Raw genomic sequence first — 16,237 nt, 5'->3', positions numbered from 1 at the left:
GAAGGGCATATAGGTTGCTTCCAATATTTAGGTATTATGAATTGTGTGGCTATAAACATAGATGTGCAAGGATCACTGTAACATGATGTCTTTAACTCTTTTGGAGAAGAGTTAGAAGGGGAGTAGCCAGTTGAATGGAATTTCTAGTTCTAGTTTTTTGAGGTGTCTCCATACTGATTTCCACGGTGGTTTTACTAGTTTACACTCCTAGCCTGCTTGTATCAGGGTTCCTTCTGCCTCTGTCATCCCTGCTGCCTCACCAGCATTTGCTATCGCTTGATTTCTTTCTGGGGTAAAGCGGAACCTCCGTGTTTTTTAATTTGTATTTGTCTGGTAACCAGTGATTTTGAACATTTTTTTGTGTATTTATTGGTCATGTGTACTTCTTCTATGAGGTGTCTATTCATTTCAATTGCCCATTTTTTCATTGAGTCTTTTATTTTGGGGACCTAATTTTTTTCTGAGTTCTTTATATATTCTAGATGTGAGTCTTCTGTCCCTGGAATAGCTGACAAAGATCTTTTTCCCATTGTGTAGGTTCTATCTCCACTCTGTTGGTTGTTTCTTTGCTAGGCAGAAGCTTTTTGTTCTTGGCAGAACCAATATAGTCAAAATGGCCATACTTCCAAAACATTTAATTTTATTATCGTAAGAGCTACCCTAAACACTCAAAGTGGAAGATACTTTGGGTTAGTCTTGATACAGAGTCACCGGAGCAGTTGAATTTTTGTCAGTTCCCTCTGGATAAGGACAGGACTGGTCAAGGGTTTGGGGCAAGTCCATCTTACAGTGGGGGCCAGGTGGTGGAATGGGCTGCAGAACATGGAGCTGGGCACTTCTCCTGGAGGCAGTGGGACAGGAGCAGTTTGCTTTGGGTGACTGACACATGACCGTGGTGCCTGTCTGGGATATGTGAAACCTGTGCCAGAGATGTGAGTGATAGGAACAGTCAGGGAGACCCTTCACCTCCTCCAGCTCTGCCACAGGTCGACTCTCTTAGCTTTCCAGGACAATGGTGGTCATGGGGGGGGGGAGAGGAAGGAAGAGTGAAAAAAAAAAAGGGTGGGAGAGAGAACATGTTGGCCCTCCTCCCTGCAGACCTGTGGGTCACTCAAGTGCAGCTGGAGCTTGAGGCATTAAAATGCATTTCCTAGTTCACAATCAGAGACAGAACATGGATGCAGGCAGACAAAACATGACTTTCACAGAGAGCAAGTCTCAATTACACCAGTGGCTACTGCCGCTGGCAGGTCACTCTGCTGAGCTCCATATATGCAGGTGGGTGTGTGCATCTTGAAGGTCCTCACAGTGGCACATAGACCAAGTCGTCTTACAGTTCCCAATTTTCAGGAGATGGAATAGGCTTAGGGAGGTGGGAACTTGACTAAGTTCAAATGGCCAGCAAGTGGCAGACCCAGAAGCCTGGCTGGGGTCGGATATCCAAGCCTGAGCATCTAAGAAAAGGAGTCACAGCATGTTTTGGAGTTACTTTCTTAGTCAAAACTCTGCATTTTTGATAGAAGTGAAATATATGCGACCTGCTCCCTTTCTTGGTGAGCTGATGCCAACTTGAAACGTTTGCCACCCCCCTGGGCAGTATCTGATTTGATTCTCCCAGGATGTGGACTGGCTTGGCGGAGAGTCTCTGAGGGAGTGACCAAAGTTCCCTGTAGCTGCAGGGATCACAAAACCCTTTTCAACAAGATCCCTCAGGCCCAGGCCCCTAAAAACTATGTAATAAATTTACCATCAAAACAATCTCACTTGTTCCCTCTGAGACCATTATGCTACAAACAAAGGTAACATGATATTCCAATAAATATTTCTCCTGTGAAGTCATTAGGGCTTTTTTTTCCCCCTCCTACACTAAACTGTGTTCTTCAAATTTAATATAATTTCATAGTTCCCCTAAATCATTCACGGGTATATATGCAACATTCAAATGTTCTACATCCTGTCATTTGAATAAGAAAGATTATTAAAGTTTGGGCTGAGTCTAAAATGCAAAAGCACTTTACTGTTTTTATTATTAAAAAATGCCGTAATGAAATATTTTAGAATGTTACAGCAATTATCTTTTCATTGCACAAACCTGTATTGTTGACTATGCCACATTAAAATGTTAAATCACTATTTTAATATCAAATTACAGAGAGAGGAGAAACTGCTAAAATTCATTCTCTGTGCAGTAGATTTCTCTGTAGCATTCTAGGGTCTTGTATGTGTGGCCGTCATGGTTGAGGGCTGCTGGATTTTATAGGAAACACCAGAGATTCTGGAAGTTTCAGAGTTGAAATAAAGAATGTGATTCTTCATCATTTTTAAAAGTCGTGATAATCAGCCCTTTTTCTGGGTCCCCAAATCCCATGGGATCCAGCAACACCCAAGCAGCAGCTGGGTTTGTGAAAGTAAAATGATTCACTAAGGCCACTGTGTAGTTGTGTCCTGTGGACAACAGCAAGGTGGGCTCCTCTGTCCCTGCCGGACCAGCTGTGCTGGGTGTGGAGCAGCAGAGGGAACAGGAGAACATGGTCATGTTGCTGAGGAAGATGGATAGGGTTGAGGTACGAACTACACCCAGCTTCTTCCACTCCACGGAGCCTGCCCAGTCCCCCATGTTATCTATGAAACTGTCTGTGCGTCTGATCGTGTGGACTGTCATCAGCTCAGAAAACCTTGGCCTGTCCCATTAGGCAATTTAAAAACAAAAAGTACCTTTTTAATAGCTTTCACGAGGAGCTAATCATATATAGTCTCGTAGTTTATGGGAAACTGTCAGAGGAGGTCCACACTGGGTCAATAACTCACTTTTAAGCTCTTCAAATTGTAAGGTCTTCTTTTCTATGAAGTTTCTAAAACTGAGCTTGATATCATCAAAACTGAAAATTGTATGATACCAAATGGTCATGCTATAAACAAATTGCGTCTTCGTGGGGATTTTCCATCAGAAACGAGTCACCTTGTGGATGCTTATTAAATATCTGACTGGCTTGTGCTGGTGTTATTTACATGAATACTTCAAATCAGCTTTAAGGATTATTACGAGTGAATCTCTGTAACCTAAAGGAATTTTACTTTACATGAAAATGGATTCATAGTACAGAAGCAACTCACTGAAATGGAAACGCTCACTCTATATGGATGAGAATGCAATGGTATCAGAACTACGAACAACTGGGTGAACACAGTCTCACTACCAGTTACCTATTCAAAAGACTGGAAGTCAGAATATCAAAGAGATTTTAGCACTCCCATGTTCACGCAGCACTGCTTGTAGTAGCTAAGCTACTCATCAACAGATGTATGGGTAAAGAAAATATGGTAGATAGACAGATAGATACCATAGAACAGCGATGCTGAGCCTCTGAGAGACCGAGTGCCCAAAATGCAACCCAAAACCCACTTATTTACCACAAAGTGCCAACAGTGCAATTACACCTGAATATCTGCTGCTTGGCTGCTGGGGTGACTTGGCTGGTGTGCTGACAGAGAGGGCTCTGCATGCCTGCTGAGGCATGTGTGCCGTGGGTTCGCCACTGCTGCCAGAATGAATGGAAATTCTGCAACATGCAACAACAGGAATGGAATTTGAGAACATTATGTTAAGTGAAATGAGCCAGAGACAGACAGATAAATACTACAGGCTTCTGTTTGTAGGAGGTGTCAAAAATAGTCAAATTCACAAAGTCAAAGACTGAAATACTGGATATGTGGAACTTGGGAAAAGAAAAAAATGAGGAGTTATTAATCAACAGCCACAAACTTTGTCTTGATTATTTTCTCATCATGGAGACATAGTACCTCACACCACAACTTAATGGAGGAGAGGTTCATTTGGGGTCGTGTTTCAGTCCATGGTCAGCCAGCTCCCAAGAAGAAACAGCATGGCAGAGGGGCTGGCGGAGGGAAGCTGCTCACCTCATGGCGGCCAGGTAGCCGCGAGTGAAGGGAGGAGCCGAGGAAAGAGATAAACCCTTCCAAGCCACGCCCCAGTGACCTACTTCTTCTGAATAGACCCCACCTCCTAACAGCGTATTTAGCGATAAACTCATCAGCTGACTAATTCACTCACGAGTACAGTGCCCACACCATCTCCCAAAAGTTGCCCCTGTAAGTGCATGAGGCTTTGGGGGCACATCTAAATATAAACCACTATGAAGTTTCAGTTAAGTAAATGAACATATTCTACAGATCTGCTGTACAGCCTGAGACCTAGTGTCAACAATAATGCACACTTTAAGATTACTAAGAGGGTAGACCTCATTTAAAGTGTTCTTAGCAAAAAATAAAAAATAACTCATTCTACCTCTCCATCTGTCTCATCCAAATAACACGTTTGCTTAGTTTGTGGGTACCAGGGCTTGACTCCCCTGGAAACAGATAGAGGCCAAGGTAGGTATGCAAGAGTTTTATTGGGGTGTACTTTGGGAGCAACACTCGTCAGTGGGTGAGGAAAGAAGGATGGAGCAGGAGATGTTGCCCCGAGGCTTCAGCCAGTTCCACTGGGGGTATGAAAGGAGATGCCACTCAGAACTGCCCTGGAATTGAAGGTGGGGACCTGACATGGCACCTCTCATCAACAGCCACTGGATGGGGACCATTTCAGGGGAAAGGAAGTGATTCTCAGCAAGATAGCTCCTTCGGGTGAGGAGCAGTTCCTGAAATTCCTGCGAAGGGACAGGCCCTCACAGGGAGGACCCTCACAGCTGAGGAATAAAGCACAGTGGCCTGGAAGGGGGACTTGGGGGCCACACCAAAGAACCACTACACTAGAAGACACCACAAACTCCCCTTGTAAGAACTACACTCAGCTTCCTTTAGGAGGCAGTTAAATTTTCCTCTCTTTGTCATCAGCATCACCATTTTCTTACCCAAGGTAGTAAAACAGGAATGTTAAGAGTTCTAAAAATTGCCTTGGGCGATTTTTAACAGTCTGTCACATTTAATTTCCAGCATATTTATCCTTTTAAACAATTTTAAATAATTCACTACAAAGTGAAATCTGGCATAAGTCCTATCTGTCTTTTACTCCCTGAATTACTGAAGAAGCCAAGACAACAGATTTCTAGGCAGTTTTTAGGGTCTGGGTTGGGGACTGGTGATGTAACCAGGAATGGAGAATTGGTTGAGTTCTGCTGTTTTTCCCTCCTGTTTTAGAGAAGAAAGCTTAAATCACTGGTTAGACAAATAGATATTAAGCTACTGTCCGGGCAGTGCCACTCTGTTTATAAAAATGTAGATAAATGACTTGAAAAAGAATGCTGTTATTTTACATAAGAAAATTAACATGAAATAATGTCTTCTGAGACTTAGATTTAAAAAATTAGCTAGTGCAGGTAGATGTCACTGCCCCTTCCGCTACTATAACCTAGCTGCTACTCCACACACTGTCCACAAAGCACTGGTAGGGAAACACAGGCGATATTAAATTATAGTGTAATTAAATTAAATTATCACTTTGCCATCCCACCAATAGGGCTGATTCTGTTTTGAATCCTTGCTTGCTAATCCTTTTACTTGGGATAAGAACTCCTTCCTGCCACAGGCGGATTTAGCTCAAAGGTGAAGTTGTGGATTAGATGATTGTACAAGGGCTCTTGCACCCAGGCAATTCTAAGAACCAAAAACAAAATGCATTGGTTTTCAAAATTTATGGTCTTTGGTATTTGAATAATTTTACTTGTCTGAAACATGTACCTATCTTGTATGTTAGGTAACTGCACTTGTAAAATACAGAGATATGTGAAATTAACACATTTTTGTTGTTATTGTTGCTGATTGATAAGAGGGATATTTTAATGTTAGGAATTTTTGGATGTGTGGAGAAGACATCTATTTCTGAATGAATGGGCCAGAAGTCAGCACCTTTGAAGGTCTGAAGCCAGCCGTGATTGTACACAGGGCCATCTTAGCTACTCAGGATGCTCGGGCAGGATGATTTCATATTTGGAGACAGCCTGGACTACCTAGTGAGAACTTGCTTAAAAAAAATTTTTGTTTTAAGTGCTAGAGATGTAGCTCACTGGTAGAGTGTTTGCCTACCATGTACAAGGCCCTGAGTTTGATCCTCTGCAGTGCAAAAAAAAAAAAAAAAGTATGCGTGTACAGCACACTTAGGAGACAACATAATGATATTCACAGTGTGGAGACAACAGGAGCTCAGATTTCTAACAATATAGAAAAGAAAAACAAGGTAAAAAGCACTTGGAGTTCAAATTTCCTCTTTAAGCCCCTAAGGTTTCTTAAGCAAATCCCACTGGATACCCAAGAACCATTCTTAACATCTCTGGAGCCACAAGGAGCCTGTGAGCTTGACACAAAGAAGTGCCCCCAGTCCTTACATTTTAGATGCATGTATTTACGTCTGCACATGAAAATGCATGCTCTCATTGTATTGGTCAGGGAACCCCCAGACAAAAAGAACCAACAGGAGAGAAAGATTATAGATGATAGATAGATAGATAGATAGATAGATAGATAGATACATAGATAGATACATAGATAGATACATAGATAGATAGATGCATACATACATGGTTGGATGGATGGATGGAGTTTAGACAAGTACTGATTAGATATACATACAGATATAGATATAGATGATATAGAGATAGAGATAGATTTATTTTGAAGAACTGGCTCATATAATTATGGAGGCTGAGAAGTCCCATGATCTGTTGTCTGCAAGCTGTAGACCCAGGAAGCTAATGCTGTGAATCCCAGTCTGGGAGAAAACTCATGTCTCAGCCCAACCAAGCAGGCAGGAAGTAGGAGGAATGAGTTCTTCCTCCCTCTACTTTGTCACTTGTCCAGTCCCTCAAGAGATTGGACAATGCCTGCTCCCTTTGGGGTGGCAATCCATTAAAGTCTTTATGGAGTCTATCCATTCAAGTGTTAACTTCACACAGGACCCCAGAAATAAAGCTCAATCTAGGCACCCTGTAGTACAGTCAGGGTCATAAGTAAAATTAACATACACACCCTCATTGTGGGGATACCTTACCATGAATTAACCATAGGAGAAAACCCAATAAAATGGCTTTACATATCTCCCTCTTCCCTTTCCACCTCTCCAGAATCTACCAAGTGATGCAGTTGGCAATGGCAGATGTGTAGCACAACTGCAGAAGGACCGCTGAGAGACAGTAACAACTGGCCAATGTCCTTGGCCAACAGTCCCCACTCAGGCATACTTGGGAGAAGCCATCTGAGGAAGGATCTGTTGAAAAAGTGACTTAGAGCAGAAATTCTCAGCATTCAACCTCCATCAGAATCCACCAAAGGATGGATGAATCTGTTGAAACACAGATTCCTGGGCTGCATCCTCATAGCTGCTGATTCCACCGTGTCTGGGGTGGGACCTAAAGACGTGCATTTGTAACAAATTTCCATGTAGTGCTGACACTGTTGGCCACAGTGTCAGTGACTGCCACTGACCACAGAGTGAGAGAGCCCATGGTGTATAGGAAAGCCAACCTCCACTGTCCTCTTCTGAGGTCTTACAGTTCTTTCAAACTGTGGGGCCCAGTGGTGCGGATGACCACCAAATGCAGGTGACTGGAGGTCCACAGGTGAGTTATGCTCACATTTGAGGAGCAGAGCTCAGGGATCAGGTCTGTGCTGGAACCCTGGGACTTCCAGCCCAGAGACCCCTCTCCTGCTCCCATGTAAGTGATACCACTGAGCTGTGTAGCTACACCTCTTTTCATACACACAGCTTTCTGTTTTCTGTGTTCTTATCTGCTTGAAAGAGCGTCCCTCTACCCTTGGGGAGCAACTCTTCCTCCCTCTGACCACATACTTCCACTAAGCCTGGACCCATGGCACTATATTCCTGGGCCACAGGGGTGAATGTGACCTTCGTCTCTCGTCCCTCTGGCATGTGAATAAGCAGAGCCTGGTTCTTCCCTTAGATCTGAGTTTTATGGATGGGGAAAGCTCTTGTTTGCTTCTGCCCACAGCACTGTAAGAATATGTTTAAGAGCTGCTGTCAACCACATCCTCCACTGTGTAGAATGCAAGAGAATGAACAAAAACTAAACAAAGTCAGAAGGGGAAGAATCAGAAGAATTAGAACCTTGGCAGCAGCAAGTGTCCGTGTCTAGTGACCAAGGGCTCTGGCCTAATTGGGCTCCACAAGGATTTCTCCGGTTCTCTGTCCTCTGTCCTTGGCATCTTCCCACCCTGCCTCTTCTCCACCTCCCTGCCCCACCCCACTGCTCTGCTTCAGTTGAGTTTCTGTCACTTGCAAAGAAAGAATCCCAACTAGTCTTCTGCTTGTCTCAGCCATCAAACCCACCAAGGATGGAGGCAGGTGAGGAAGAGGGGAAGCCCATAGGGCACTGGTGGCAGGACCTCATGAGTGCTGTCAGGCTCCTGTGGCTGCCCAGGACACGGCCCTACAAAAAAGGACAAAGACATAAGTGGTGAGGGTAAAATGAAAACCACATAGACCTTCAGATGGCCCTGGGACCCACTCCTCTCTGGGTGTCTCTCCTGGCCCTCTGTTTCCACATCTACCTTAGTGTGGATTCCATCCTTCATGTCCCCCTCTCTGACCAAGGCCTTCCCATCTTCCAGTGGAGGTCCAGCAGGCCACGCATCACACTGTGAGCCCCGTCCTGCTGTGTGCAGCCACCTGTCCCTCCTCTGGGTCGCCAGCTAAACTCACTGGATGAGGCTTTCTTTGGTCCCGCCAGGTCCCCCTCCTTCAGAGAATGATAGTAAAAGCCAAGGACTTCAGAAGAAGCAGACATTCTGCTGTGTCTGATGTTCAGGAACACCAGGAAAGAGGAGTTGTAGCATGAACTACGGAACACATATTGAATAGAAATAGTCTCCCCAGAGGAGGGAAAACACACCATGGAGGAGCAGTCCGAGAGGATACGGGGACTTGCTGAGCTCATCTGCACCACAGCGAAGTTGTTCCAGATTCTAGGAAGGTGGAAGGCAGGGCCGCTTGTGTCTGCTTGGTGCGATCTGCTCCCTTCCTGGAGGACTGTGGGGAGCCCCCATGTACTTTCTTTCACCCATCTCTCTAAAAGGACAGAGAACTCACGTGGATCCAGAGGATGGTCCAGTCCTAGGAAGTGACTTGCAGCAAGATTCTTTGCTTTGGAAGCCTCAGCTTCCTCACCCGGAAATGAAATTATTTGTTTCCATGGGGTTTTGCAGCTTCGCTCCAGGTCAGGCAGCCATTGAGTGTTGGTTATTGTCCCTATAACGTCAACGTCATCATCACCATCACACCCCCATGACGATGCTGTCAAGGTGACGGGTGTCACAGAGCTCCAGGGAGACACCTGGGCACAGAGCCACCTCCCTTCCCATCTGGCGGTGACAGCCATTTTTCTAACAAAGATCCCCCCATAAATGAACTTGAAACCTAAATATATTTAGACTGCAACATTCTATGTCCAAAGTGAATGCTACTCTCTACAACCCAGAAAGGTTTCAATTTTAAAAATAAAAGGGTGAAGAAAAGAAAGAAGAAAGAAAGGAAAAAAATCCTCTTATAAAAGTTCTGTTCCACTTATAAGACTGCACACCTAACAACAAAGGAGATTCTTCATGTTAACTGAGGCGTTGGTACAACAATAAAACTACCAAAAAAAAAAAGAAAATAGGAAAAGAACTTCAGCATCTTTCGGTTTTGTCATGCAAATATCTAGGCATCCTAACCTTACGTAAAGTCATTTATTTGGTCCCCTATGCCTATAGTATTATCAAAAGTTTACTTTAGAAAGATATGAAAAGGTTGGGAGGGTATGGTTTAAATATAATCTACAATTTTAAAATTTAATTTTACACATTGCCAAGCTGTTCCATTACATATGCAGGAAAGAGGAGAGGAATGTTCTTCAGGCTTGAAAAAAAAATTAACCCATGTTTCCTGGCATGGACAACTAATGTTATATTTAAAGTAAATGTCTCTAACGTGAGACCCATAATCTAATAAAAGTCACGGACCCTAACTGTTCATTTGGTAACTTATAATAACTGGGAGTTGATCAAAGCAAACGACTTCCATTTTTATGACATTGTTACTATTTTTACAGGCCAAATTTAAAATGTAGGATAAAAATCCAATATACAATAATTGAAACATACAGTCCAGCCTCACTCGGCTCTGATAAATCTGTTCATTTCTGGCCATTTTCGGTGTTGCTATAGTGAACGGTGTTGACAAGTGGATGTAAAAAGCTTATAAATGGAATTCAGATCGCAGATAAACCGAACATAAACTATCTCGCAACATTTCTGCGTGTGAGAAGGCCCAGCTCGCACACAGATGGCCATCTCCTGATGCCACATAAAACATTTGTGGCTGGAGCTGGGCACAAGCTGTGGAACACACAGGTCACTGGAACAGAACAATAACTCGATTCACTTCATGATGACCTCACTGGGAACCAACGCAGGCATAAGATGATGCTGGGAGGACAAAATTGTACTAGAGTTTTAAAAATTAAATTCTTAAAAAGCTGCCATGCTCCTTGTCAAAATAGCACCGAAATGTATTCAGTGTTTAGAGACCAGGCAGGCTCCGTGAGTTTATTTTAGTCTCTTGGATTGGACTGCTATGTCTCCCTGCTCGTGTTTCTTCTGTTTTTCACACTCTCAGCTTTCCTAGGGAGGTCGGTGGTGCCCCCCAACCCACCCTGGCTCCAGGCTGAGCTCACTGAGACAGAAGTATTGAGTTCATGTCTCTTCTCTGCTGGTTGCAATGGTCATCCATAGAGAGTGGCCACAGAAAGTTCCAGAAGCACATGTGGGAATCATTTGACCAGGCCAATCAAATCAGCTCTGCATGTAAGGTACAGTCATTCTAACCTTGAGCATTAAAACCATATTTTCCTAAGATAATTTTTACTTCTATTTTGAGCTTGGAAGGTTTAAAATCCAGGATGCCCTGCATAGGCTGTGACAAAGAAACTTGGCCAGGAGAAATCAGAATCTAGAAATCAGAATCTCTTGCTCACATCAAGAAGATGCTCACCCTGCCTGTGTCCATGCACTGGACCTCACCCAGCCAGAAGTTTAGCCAGGGTGTTCATTTCTGAGTTTCAAAATAGCCACAAAAATTAGATACCATATTGCCAGAGGTTTGACTATTAATATCATGCCCTTTCTTGTCATCTACATTTACCACAAAAAGCACATTTAATAAACAGTGCAGATTTTAAATACATTTCTGCTTAATATAGTTTATTAAAAAGAAATTTATTTTTCAGATTCAATCATAAACTTGAAAAACTGAGGTGTTAAAGAGCAAAAAACAAAAACCAGAAAAAATCAGAATTGATATATAACCTGTTCAAATCATTATTAATTTAATGTCAGAGAATAGGGAGGAAATTTGTGTAAAAGTGCTGTCAATAATTATTTTATAATTTACTTATTTTATTCAATCATTTATCTTTTTTCCATCCATCTATCCTAGAAGCTTGAAAAAACAAAATCTACTTTCCTACAGAATAGTGCTTTTCAGCTTGGGAAACATTTTTCTACAGGAGCTAACCCATTAGCTTATTTCGGTACCTGCCTCATGGATACCAGCTGGAATACCCTGTAATAGTGGCGATTTGTTAACTTCTGCCATAAAAGCAGGAGAGAGAACACTCGTGCTATTTTTCTAGGAAATGGTGGTTCAGGGAGAGGGTGTTTTAGGGGTTCCTGGGAAGAAGACGGTGGGGGGAGTTCGAAAAGCAGAGAGCATTTTCCGCTCACAGGAGTAAGGGTTTCGGGGTGAAGGAGGCATCTGTCATCTGCACAGGACATCCCTTCTCCCTTCTTCCTCTCCCTTCTCTCCTTTGATGCCTCTCCCCAGAGGACGGCGCTGTCCTTGCCTCAAAAAGCATTTATTGTCTGAAGAGGAGCTAGCACAGAAGGTAAACAAATAAACACACATAAATGGCCACAGGTCACATAGGGACCATGGTGATAGGATAGGAGATCTCCCAGAACCGAGATCAGGAAAGGTCCTTGAATGAAACCACATGGCAAGCTTGCAGGCCCTGCTCCTGGGGGCCAGGAGAGGCCTCCTCCCTCTCCTGCCACCACTGAGAGAGGGTGCCCCCAACCAAGGCGACCTTCTGAGCTGGAGAAAGGGCAGCCACCCAGCTAGCTGCAGGCTTGCAGGGACAGGTTGGGTGGCGGGGAGCCCGTAGTGCCCTCTGCTCCAGGGAAACCAGAGCGCAAGGAAGTGGAAACCCACTCTCCTTGCCAGGCTGCAGAAGGGAGAAGATCAACAGGGAGGAGAAAAAGGCCGTGGGTGTCTTTAGCTCTTCAGGATACACTTGGACATACCTCGAGACCATCACGCCGAGGGGAATAAATCAGACACACAAGTTTCAGTACTGCATAACTGCTCTTCGATGAGAGACCCACGGCATCGATAATTTAAAGAGCAAAAGAAAAGAAAGACAATGGGAACTAGGGAGATAGATACACGGGAACAAGAGACGGAGGGGGCGGGGAGGGGGACTAAAAAGAACTAAGATGCGTTCTGTACATGCGCCAGCACCCCAGGGAGCATGTAATCAAAGTACACCGCAGTTGGGTACCAATCAGTGTCTTTTAAAAGCCCTCGGGTGCTGTCAGAAATGCCACTCGCAGTGCCCAGAACAGATTCAAGCAGTTCCCCTGGAGCATGAGCACAGGCCACCCTCACACCAACCCTGTGAGGAACCTCTAGTCATAGCCCCATTTTACAAATGAGACTCAGAAAATCTCAGTACCTTGCCAGAAAACACACAGCTCCTTCCCTGGCAGCGGGAACCCCAGCCCCTGACTGTCACATGGTTCCAGCCCTATTGCACACCAGAATCCCTGGACGAGCTGCTGAACAGCATTGGTACCTGAGCTCCCATCCCCGAAATACTGATTTAACTGATCTGCAGTGGGGCCCAGGGCTGCAGAACTTTTTAAATTTCCCCAAACCATGTTGATGTGCATCTGGACAGTGAGCTGGGCCATTCTGCCTCTTACTAGCCGGTCGCCCTGATATCTCTGCCTCTCTTCTTGACTCCCCATTTCTCAGCCTTTCACACCCTACTCTTACACCCTGCACGCTCCATTCACTTCCCCTGCAAAAATGGCTCCTGTGGTGATTCAAAAAATACCCGCAAACTCTTTGACACTCTTCAAAAGTAGACCCTGGCTCCTGTTCTTTGTCCCTTTGACTGTGGGCTGGGTGCAGTGAAACTTTTTCTTTTTTCTGTTTGTGTTTTTGTTTTTTGAGACAGTCTTGCTGCGTAGTTCAGCCTGAACTTGAACTCACTGTGGAGCCCAGGCTGGCCTCCAACTTGCAACAATCCTCTTGCCTCAGCCTCCTGAGTGGTGGGATTACGGCTGTGTGTTGACAGTGCTTCTAGTGATGAATTAAGCAGGAGGGTTGGCCTGTGACTTTCAAAACCTGGTCCCAACAGACGCTGCTGTTCCTCCTCCCCTCAAGAAGCATAGACAGCTCCCTTGGGGGCCACTGGCTGCTGAGGACCTTAGAACGAGACCTATTGCCGCCTGTCCCACACAGCCGAGGAGGAACTGGAGCATTTAGCAGAGCCGTGAGTGAGCGCAGTGGGAATCCTCCAGCCCTGGTCAACCTTTCAGAGGGAGGGCAGTGTTGGTTGACATGGTCAGCACCACCTCAGGAAAGACCCAGATCCTGTTCAGCCGCTCCCAAGGTCCCGATCCTCAGAAACTGGGTCAGAAAATAAACATTTGTGGTTCGATACAGGCATATTTTGGGGTGGTTTGTTATACAGCAGAGGAGACAGGTCCAGCCATCCTCATGCAGCCTGGGAGTTGGGAGTGGCCAGGATGTGACGTGGCATCGCAGTGGCCATGAGCACGGACCTACCCGAATGTCCGGTGTGCACATAAATGTAGGCAGATGCATGGAAATGTCTGAAAGAAACAGCCTGACTGCAGCAGCAATACAGCCTGAGGTCGGGAGGGGAGCAGGCCGGGGAGTGGAGGACGTCAGGGGAATTTTCCTTTCTGCTTTGGGGTAGCTGCGTTGTTCACTTATTTCATACCAAAATTATGTCCATGCCTCACTTGGGTAATGAGACATTTTTCCTACAGGAATGTGAGGGACGCTAAAAACGTGGAATTGTACCTGAGGCTGGACGTAGAGTATTAGGAATGCACTGAGCATGCCCATGATGGCTACAGTCATAGGCTGCGCCAGTGCTAAGGCCCCGTCCCAGGAGAGCCTGAACCGCGGGTGTGGTGGTGGGAGGGCCACAGAGGCCTTGGAGCCTGGCGCAGCCCACTGGACACTCACCTCCCACACGTATTGGGGTGGCAAGTGTGCAGCCCAGGAGCTGTGGTTCTGCGGGAATACCTTCTCGGTTCCCAACTCACAGAAGTGGGGATCACCACGTGTAAGCACACTGCAGGCTCTGTGAATTCGTATTTTTGTCAGTTCACCTTTTGGGGATGATGAGAAAGCTTCAGAATACATTTTTGTTTGTTTGTTCTGGTGCTGGGGATTGAACCCGTGTTCTCAGGCATGCTCAACAAGCGCGGTGTCAGGGAGCTGCAGCCCAGCCCAGGGCTGACTTTTAAGACACATTTATGACATAAGCAATCATTCCAGTGATCAAATATTTTTCTATTTAAAGTGATAAAGTCCTAAGCAACTCATTTTCTCAGTTACAAGGGTGAAACTGGGGCAATGAAAATGAGCACAAAATAGGGCCGTGCTGAAGCAAGGCCAGTCTGAGCTGTATGGACTGAGGCGGGGGACTGTCCCCACCAGTGCCCACGCACTGTGAGGCCATGGGACCGTGACCCTGGCACACTCAGAAAGCTGCTTTGCTTGACCCATTCAGTGTTTTTGGAAAGCATTTGGAATTTAAGTATGGAAGATTTTACATAAAAACACAGATTTCCCTTTGCTTTTAAAAACTGGACATACTTGCATATTTAAAAAAGGTAGAGGAAAGAATTTTGAACATTCTCTTCATTAAGAAATGATAAATGTTTAAAGCAAAGTGTATGCTTACAACCCTGATTTGATTGCTATATAATGCATACATATACAGAAGAAACACAATGTACCCCACAGTGTACCTTACAAAAAGTTGGGTGTGGTAATGCACGCCTGTAATGCTACCATTCAGAAGGCTGAGGCAGGAGGATTATTGCAAGTTCAAGGCCTGCCTGAACTACATAGTGAGACCTTGTCTTAAAAAAAAAACAAAAACCAACCAATCAACAACAGAGTATACTCCACAAGTATGTACAATTATTTCATGTCCATTGAGAACTGAAAAGGAAAACCCACAAGACAAAACATAATAAAACAAAGCCAAGAAAAGAAATCCTGACTTTTCTGGTTGTCTTGGGTTGTTGGCGGGGCCTGAGTCGTGGATTCCTGCATTCGGGATCAGGGCTCCCCAAGAGGTCCCAAGCCCCACTGGGACTGCTGTGTGTCACTCTTTGGGGTTCATGCCTTGCCTTAGGCACCCAGTTTGCCCTCTGAAACTCGGGGTGTTCACTCGGATGCAGGAATGCTGTCGAGACAAGGTGATCAACACGCCTATAATTAGGAAAGCCTGGGTGCACAATGGAGAGACCCCGAATTGGAGGCTGCTTTCTCTGTTTACTTTTTAATGAACCAAAGAAAAGGAATATGGAGCTCTCTAAAACGTTTCTGCGAGAGATGAAGAACTGCTATTTATAATCTGCTATGCTTTTCCAATGAGCTAAGATTTATCGGGAAGACCTCTGTCTCACAAATGCTCTTAAATTGCTCATCGCTGCAGCTGCTCTGTGTACATCACCTTTCCCACTCCACAGAGAGGCCTGTGATAGGTTCCCTTTACGCAAGCAGAAACCCTGCAGATGGAGGGGAAGGCTGGACAGTGAGCCTTCCCTCTGATCTGCAGAGAGCTACTTAGCACTTGCAATATCATGCAGTCAGGTATGAATCAATATCTGTCCAATACTTGTCCTGTAAAATGTTCCTATCTGACAATTATTAAAACAAACAAAAATAGGTCTTAATTTTGCATGAAGATCTGTCCATGGCAAAATGACCTCCTATAATTAGCAGGAGTAAAATAAGAATTTGTTGTAACAAAATTCTTTCACTTGCAAGGAATTTATTTAGTCCCAGTCATTCATCCACAATATTTTATTAAGGAAACTTTCAAATACATGGAAAAATTGAAAGACTGGCTATGTAGATTATACAGGGAACATCTGCTACATTTACCTTATCACA

Source organism: Chinchilla lanigera, unplaced genomic scaffold (genome assembly GCF_000276665.1).
Source record: "Chinchilla lanigera isolate Chin_1 unplaced genomic scaffold, ChiLan1.0 scaffold00017, whole genome shotgun sequence".
NCBI classification, from domain to species: Eukaryota; Metazoa; Chordata; class Mammalia; order Rodentia; family Chinchillidae; genus Chinchilla; species Chinchilla lanigera.
The sequence above is the reverse complement of the archived record's forward strand: the minus strand, read 5'-3'. Positions refer to the sequence as shown.